Here is an 8097-nt window from a genome sequence, read left to right on the forward strand (position 1 = left end):
CATCCACCAGCAATCTCCTTGCAATATATACCTGTGACACACAAAGAAAACAAACCAAACGGATGCCAGACTTGAATCTTGTGGAGAAAGAGAATTAAATGGACATGTCACTAGAACCATGAAGCCTACATGTCCACACTGTGCATGAGGATTTTGACACCTGCAAAATGGAAAACCATAAAGAGAACACCTCCATGCTGAAAAAGACTTTTAGATGATGTCAACTGCAAGGGTTTGTCTCTTCCTTGATGTCAACTACAAGGTTCATCTGCGATTTTTCCCCAGCATACGGAGTGACCCTTTTTGCTGCTAGAGGCTGTTAGATTTAATTGTTCTAAAAGAAATTGTCACCATTTGAAGATCGTCAAATCAAGTAGACAACACTGTCATCATGAGGGTTCAGGTTCCAAAGGACCATAGTATGGGACCAAGACATATTCGGAGGATCATACATGCCCATCAACAATCCTCAGTCCCATGTGATCAAAGGTCTCATTGCAGGGCATCTCAGCAGAATTACCCGCATACTCTGAAAATACCAGATGCATATCAACATCCTCAGCTAGATGGGTTGTGCCCATCTCTGACTCTGCTTCTTGACTTTTATAGCCACGTATCTTGACACAGTTAACCAAATCGGTGTGTTGTTGATGCCTTGCAACACCAATCCCCTTTTTGCCTTTGTGAGGGACATCTGAGAGTCATCGCATTTAAGTCCATAGAGCATCATATATGTGTGCCTGAGTTCCATCATGCATCACCCTTCCCAGGCCATACGCAGATAGTCTAGTGATGGTTGACCTCGATGATTCAAGCCATTCGCAGATAGTCTAGTGTTGCTTTCTCGATTGGCATGAAAGACCGTTGCTGCATTGGAGTCGGTTGGCGATCTGTACTCTCTTCTCACGTTCTGAATCGTAAAGTGATTCTTGTCAAGAATTGGAAATTGCCAACTTCCTTCCTACTAATGGAGCAACCCGTGAGACAGCAACAGTAGGTACGGCAATCCGCCACAAGCGCCTTTCTTCTCAACACAACCAGCCATCTACACTCACCCAATCTGTGGACGTTCAACCTCCGGCCACTTTCCTATCAGCATAGCCCACATCTCCAATCTGCAGCTTCTCTGGAACGACCAACGAATTGCTCTGGGGACGACATCTGACTTCACTAACACAAAGGACTATGTACATTTGGCTCTGCGCAAAGGGGAGAGTGCAGGCCTGATTGGAAGCGTCCGCGTCCTCGGTCGTGTGCGTCCTTCCTTGTTAGGATTTGGATTGGGGTCTCCCGAGGGAGAAGGGGTGCGCCAGGCCTCTGAGGTAGTGCAAGACAGAGGCGACGCTCGCAGTCCCGGGCAGCAAGCTGCCGGATGGGGCTGCCCCCTGAAAGAAATTAGGTTAATATCATGTGACCCAATGGGTCACGTATCAGATATTAAACTGATAAGAACAGATACTACACTTGATCTTAGCCAAAAGGCCGAGAAAGGTATGAAGAGCAGGCACTCGCAGGCTCCGCTAAGAGAGCCCTCCCCTCACCCCCTTTTGCAGTGCTGCTTATGGGGTAATTATGCCACGTGTCCACCATCTGTTGCATGCATCCCTCTCCATCGCTTTTCGTATCCTTTAGAAATTGAAGCCTAATACATTTAATACTTAATTTGGAAGCATGGAACTTAGCCTAATCACTCAAAAATAGAATCATTGCACACTACTGGCAGATGATCACAACCTCTTCTCTTCAGGCAACTAAGGGATGGTTAAAACTACCAAAGTGCAAAGTCTTGAAATTACTAGGTGTCCCTACATTATTTGACGTGTTAATGGGCGTGGCTTTTAGAAAGGTTCAAGGACAAATTCCCGACGTGGAGAGGCTACCAATCGAATTTGGCAAGGGTGAAACCTATCCTATAGGCACCTTGTACTTGTCTAGATCTTCTCCGGGAGGTGCTCACCAACAACTCGTTACCTTATCTCCCAACAAGTAAAGTGGACTTTTTGCAATAACGGAAATAAGGAGGTAAGAATGAGGGTTGTTGATATTCTTGATAAGGACTTTTTGCAATAACGGAAATAAGGAGGTAAGAATGACGGTTGTCGATATTCTTGATAAGTAGCTTACAAGCTAGCAACCTTGTAGGTTAGCAGAGTAGTTATTAGCTCAGGCACCTCGTAGGCACAACTTCTCCTGCTCAAAAACACCTCCCCAATTAAACTAGGTATGGCTCCTAGCTCGCATAATTATTCTCTATGGCCACAATCTATAACCTTGAGCCTTGCCATGCCAAATGAAGTGACCTTTGGAGATCACTTTGCCGTGCCTTTGAGGCCATAAAAGCACAAATTGGATTTCGAACAAACGGATCCTTTATCAATATTTTGGCATTTTTTAGGGGTGCAACATTAGTTGACACTGATGTTAACAAGGCTAGCAAATTGTTCAAGACAAGCCTCCTGGTGCAAATATAAGCGTGGCTTGAAATCAAGAGGGAATTCATTCTCACCAATAGTGATAGGAAGACACCCATGAGCAAATCGACTCTCTGGTAAGAAAGTCGTCGGTGGAAAGGAGGGAACTTCTTGTTCTATGAAAAAAGTATTGGTTGGGTCGATGGTCCTTATTTTCTTTGCAATCCAACTCCTGAGTGTACCTCGAGGTGAGATTGTATCGGTTTTCAATTAGAGATGGAAGCATTCTTATAATCTGTGCACTTGGAAGAAAGCCCCCTAAAGTCTAAGAGAGAAAGAGACATTCATATAGAGATACACAAGCTGAATTATAATGCAATACTTTATCCCATGATAATCCCAAAAGCAATGTCCATGATAAAAGTAGGTGTGGGTTTTTTATTTTGGTGGCAAAAATGCCGGCCTTTGTTATTGTAACATCAAAAACATTACAGCCTTGGCTGAAGTTATGGGTAGACTGCCCACGACCTACGTTGCATAGGAGCAAGCTACACTACTACTCCACCCACCTCCATGAACCACCCCCAAACCAATTCAGCATATACACGAACATTATTACCAAAATATGATAGCATCATCTTAACCCCCCCTAGAATTGCATTTTCTATGAACCTAAGACCTAAACCGAAACCAAATACCACTTTATTTGAACCGACCATATGCTAAGTAATATTGCTAGCTGTACATATGGCCAGCATGCAGATAAAGTCCACGTAAGATCCCCAATGAGAACCAGCATCCGCTTTGAACACATGTTGAATCCGCCCATTGATCCCACAATTGTGATAGAGCTTAATCCCACCTCTGATAGAGCCAAAAACTCTATACCAAACCCTCTGGGCAATCACACAAGACCTGAAGAGATGGGATAAATCGTAAAAAGCCAAGCCACACATAGAGCAGCATAGATTTATATTCTTTCACCCGACAACTCTACACTTAAGAGGAAGCCACATGTGTACTACCTTGCACAACATAAAAATGGCCTTTCTCACCCTGCAACCTTTTCAAATTTCTTTTAGCCTATCTGAACACCATTTCGGCAACCTTCTCTTTTTTAATTTAGCATTGAGATTTCCAAACATGGTCCTACTCTCCATCACTTTCCTATACCCTACTTTTGCTGAGATTTTCTGTAGCGCGACCCTCTACATTCCATTGGTTGATTCTCCACATCAAAGAAGGAACACCGTTTGTTGTCCAGCTTTCAGGAATGCTATTTACTACCTACAAGATGCGGGCTTATTTTCTATTATTAGATTGTATTGCTCAGCCAACCATATTATTAATCTCTAATCAGCTGTATGTTCGTCCCAAAGTTGAAGCTAAGAGCACCACCCTTTGTCCTTGCTCGGGGAAGAGCCATTCTGCAATTGGGTCTCCATTGTAAGAAACTGTCCTACTCCACCATAAATCCTCATGGAGGCTAGCATCACCACACAGGCTAGTTCTCCCCTTCCAAAACCATAAGCCACCATAGAATTTCCAAGCATCAAGTAAAACTGCTACCAAATTCGACCCCCAAATCTTAAGAGGAAACCTTGAACATATCTTCTCATACCGAGTGAGGTTTTCCCACATACCAACCTTCCTGCCCACTCTTTTCTCCACAAACCACTTTAATACATTTAATCCAAGGAGCCTCACATTCCAATATTGTTGGCAATCATTTAGATAGCAATGCAACATTCTTCTTATCAGCTTTATGGACTCCCAGCACCCCCTGCCTTGGGAGATTTTAATGCTTCCCAAGGCACATAGTGCCATTTCATGTTGCAAGCATCCTCCAACCAAACAAATGCCCTCAAAGTCTTCTCTATTTCCAACCAATGTGACTTTCTAAACCTCTAGATGGATGCCAAGTAAGTAGTGGGCAAAGAGAGAACATGCTTCAACACAAGAATCCTAGCACTCCACCCCATGGTAACCCCACACCACTGCCTTAATTTCAATGTAATCTTATCCCTTAACCACTCGAATATCTACCTGATGATAACCCCCACCTCCAATGGAGCTCCAAGATACCTAATAATAACTCCCCGGTTAACCCATGGTCCTAGGAAACCATTTAGCCATTCAAGCTTAGGAACTATGTTCATTGTCAAGATAAACGACTTGGGCTAGTTACAGATTGACCCGTTTACCTCACAAAATCTGTTCATCATCTCACTAAAGACATGTTTGCTAGACTCTCGTGGTCCTCCATTGAAACAGAGATCATGCCATCAGCAAAAAATTGGCCACTAAAGAGTCCTAGAAGGCAACCTCAAGCATCTAGCTACTCCATCCTTCATAGCCTTTTAAATGGCCACATTCAATGGAACATTACAGATGGCAAATAGGGTTGGGGCCAATGGGTAGTGATGGCCTCATCCTACTTCATTTCTTTGGGAACAACTTTGCCAGCTTGACATTAACAACCTGGGACAAAGTCACCTTCAACCCGGAGTCATTTACCATTGCAACATAATCTAACTTAATAAGATCCCAAAAAACCCAATAAAACTCTGCAGTAAACCCATTCTTATAATCTATGCACTTGGAAGAAAGGATATTCAAGGATCATGCATTTAATTTAAACTAAGAATGAAGAATTGACTTTTCTTAAAGCACATGATTTGTAGTTCTTGAAGGGGAAAAGTGGGGCAATAGGATTGTCTGAGTGGGGTGTGAAGGGATGCCAAGTGCAACAAGTTGGCAATAGGGATCAAATTATGTGAGGGGGGTGGGAATCGATATGCAAGAAAAGTGAGCCAATAGGATTGTGAGTGGGATCGAGATAGGGAGAAAAGAGATGCAATGAGAATGTGAGTCTCCTTCATGGGACAATTTTAGCAAGGCAAAAATTTTTAAAGAACTAATGATGATGGTGAGGCTTGCTTCGTCTGAAGACTTTAGGAGGAAACAAAATTAAAAGAAAGGAGCATGATGGTGAGCCTTGCTTTACATGAAGATTTTCCAAGGCAACAAAATTAAAAGAATGGCATAACAATTGCATTTGCCTCTTGTTTGGGTTGAGAAAGCCCCCTAAGATGAAGAGAGAAAGAGATTCATCCAGAGATACACAAGCTGAATTATAATGCAATACTTTATTCCATGATAATCCCAAAAGATATCTCCATGATAAAACTAGGTGTGGGGTTTTTATTTTGGGGCAAAAATGCCATCCTTTATTACTAAAACATCAAAAACATTACAGCCTTGCTTGGAGTTTAGGGTAGACTTTCCACAACCTACGTTGCATAGGAGCAAGCTACACTACTACTCGACCAAGTTCCATGAACCATCCCCAAACCAATTTAGCATATACACCAACATTATTACCAAAATATGATAGCATCGTCTTAACCCCCCCCTAGAACTGCATTTCCTCTAAACCCATGACCTAAAGTGAAATCAAATACCACTTTATTTTGAACCGACTAGATACCACCTAATACCACTAGACGTACATATGGCCAGCATGGAGATAAAGTTTACGTAAGGTTTCTTGTATCCCCAAGCCTCCGCTTAGCCTCCGCTTTTGACAGATATTGATCTGCCCATCAATCCCACAACTATGATAGAGCTTAATCCCACTATGATAGAGCCACAAACTCTATACCAAACCCTCTGGGCAATCACACAAGAACAGAAGAGATGGGATAAACCCTAAAAAGCTAGGCCACACAGAGGGCAACATAGATTTATATTCTTCCGCCCGGAAACTCTACATTTGAGAGGAAGCCACATTTTTAAGACCTTACAAAACATAAAAAAGGCCTTTCTCATCCTGCAACCTTTCCATATATCTTTCAACCTATCTTTCAACATATGTGACCACCGTTTCGGCAACCTCCTCATTTTTATTTTAGCATTTAGGTGTCCAAACATGGTCCTACTCTCCATCAATTTCCTATACACTACCTTTGCTAAGATTTTTGGTAGCCTCCACATCAAAGAAGGAACGCCGTTTGTTGTCCAGCTTTTAGGAATGCTATTTAACACCTACAAGATGAGGGCTTCTTCTCTGTTACTCAAATGGTATTGCTTAGCCAACCACATTATTGATCTCTAATCAACCCTATTTTTTTCCCAAAGTTGAAGCCAAGAGCACAACCCTTTGTCCTTGCTCGGGGAAGATCCATTAATGCAGTTGACGAGTGAGAGAAACACCCCTGTTGCTAATGAGTGACCTAGACAGAGATCACTCTTCCAAACACTCATGCACATGAAATGTACATGAGCTTTGCAATAATTGTATCAATAATTGTGGAATGCACATGAACTTTGCAGCCATACATAGCTGCTCATCGGTATGCTTAGTATTATGATAGCAGAACTCAGCCAAATGTAGCCACTTATCCCAAGTGGTTTAAGTGGCTAATTTTCTGTTTGCGAGATTTCCTCCTAGCCTGCTTGTTGTTGACTCATGCTACAGAGCACATGTAGAACTGCGTTTAATTAATGATTGTTCAACAACAAACTTAACGAGAGGGAAGGGACTAAGACTGCAATAGCAGTAGAGAAACCTCTGGAAAAAATGGAGCACAAATGCAAATCATTTCGGCCAGACATGGAAGCCCAGCCTGGTTCATGCTCCTGGAGACGTCCTAGTTGAGTGGCGCATCTAGTTAGTAGCAGGGAAGCCGCCAAGACGAGCGGCACATCTGTTGGAAGACAAGGTGAAACACACAAACTTACTTGCTACTGCTGATTCGGGATGGCTCACGGCTCGCAATCCTCGTGGAAATCATCAAGGGATGGCTCAAGCTCATGGTGCTGAAAATCGTTTCTCTCTCTCCAGTCGCTCTCATGGTCTCTTTCTCTCTCTCGCTGAAGCTCCAGAACTGATGATTTTTTAGTGCAAGTCATTACACCCATTGCGAAGCCTATGCTTGGTCTCTCCATGGAGAAACCAAGCTGAAAAGTAGTAGCATCACCATGGTTGAGCCAGATGTCAATCCCTTGGGCGTACATCCACCACCATCATGCGGTACATCTGCTCCATCATACAATCTTTTTATTTTCCAGAGAAAAAGGAACTTCTATTAATGCTTGAAAACACCATACAAAACAGCTACCAAAAGGAGTGGTAGATGGTAAATACAAAAGAGAACAGGTTGCCAGCTATAGGACAACCTACCTCTTTCCGGATATCCGGCTCATATTAAAAATCGACCAACATAGGGTGCGCACAGCGGAAGACTGATAGACTGGCCCAAAAGCTCACACAGTGTGTGGTGACTGAAATCACCAACTTCTTAACTTAGGTGCTTCAAATAGATGTGCAGACTGATAAATAGATAATGATCCAGCTAGATATAGAAGCTACCAAGAGAATATATTTCCGTACAAAGCTATGGACACAATACAAAAGAGATAGATCCAAAGTCCCACCAGAGCATGGTCCTTTGATCTTACCACCTCGTACTTCTACTATCTGCCGGATATCTCTAGAACTTGAGCCAGTGTGCTCCACCTCGAGCGTGTGTAGACTCTCTGTCCAGATCTCAGTGCCCTGCTACCTTGGTAGGCAGCCTAGGGCTCAGCCTTGAGGTAAGGCTGCAGCACCACCTCCAGCACCCCTTTACCTCCTAGTTGTAGGCCAAAGGATGAGGGTAAGGTGCTTCTATCTACTCCTCTG

At 43.1% G+C, this 8097-nt stretch overlaps 1 non-coding gene across 1 annotated transcript; it reads right to left on the bottom strand.

The window, feature by feature from the left end:
* Positions 1–1299: 1299 nt before the first annotated feature.
* Positions 1300–1495, bottom strand: LOC147901879 (U2 spliceosomal RNA). Its single transcript, XR_015541091.1, has one exon. It is a non-coding gene; the product is annotated as a U2 spliceosomal RNA (small nuclear RNA).
* Positions 1496–8097: the final 6602 nt, after the last annotated feature.

This window comes from Dipteris shenzhenensis, chromosome 5, assembly GCF_047967505.1.
Source record: "Dipteris shenzhenensis isolate YYH24624 ecotype China chromosome 5, Dip_SZ_1.0, whole genome shotgun sequence".
Taxonomy (NCBI): Eukaryota; Viridiplantae; Streptophyta; class Polypodiopsida; order Gleicheniales; family Dipteridaceae; genus Dipteris; species Dipteris shenzhenensis.